The following is a 397-nucleotide window of genomic DNA, read 5'->3' on the forward strand; positions in this document are numbered from 1 at the left end:
TAATAACAAAATTGATTATTTAATAATTTTTAAATATTAATTTTATATAAAAATAACGGTAAGAGAGTGAGCTTCTATGATATAGACCGTTTGGGAGTACCAACAGAATTTTCATGCGTGCTCTCTTCTTCATCTTGTGGGGCCCAATAGGCCTGCATGCCCGTGTAAATTTCGCAGCACAAGTTCCTTACAAAAGTCTCTGTTATCGCAACTACATGATCACTTTGTAGGTTAGAATACAAATTTAGGTGGCGTTTTTTCCCCCTCTTGTAGCGTGTTTTCACTTTTCATCCACGATTTATGTTGAAATATTTAATACTAAAAATCGTTGTTTTTATCTATAATTTACTTTTGTTTTTTAAATTAAAATTATAAACCACTAGCAGCTCACCAGGCA

Source organism: Arachis ipaensis, chromosome B03 (genome assembly GCF_000816755.2).
Source record: "Arachis ipaensis cultivar K30076 chromosome B03, Araip1.1, whole genome shotgun sequence".
Lineage (NCBI taxonomy): Eukaryota > Viridiplantae > Streptophyta > Magnoliopsida > Fabales > Fabaceae > Arachis > Arachis ipaensis.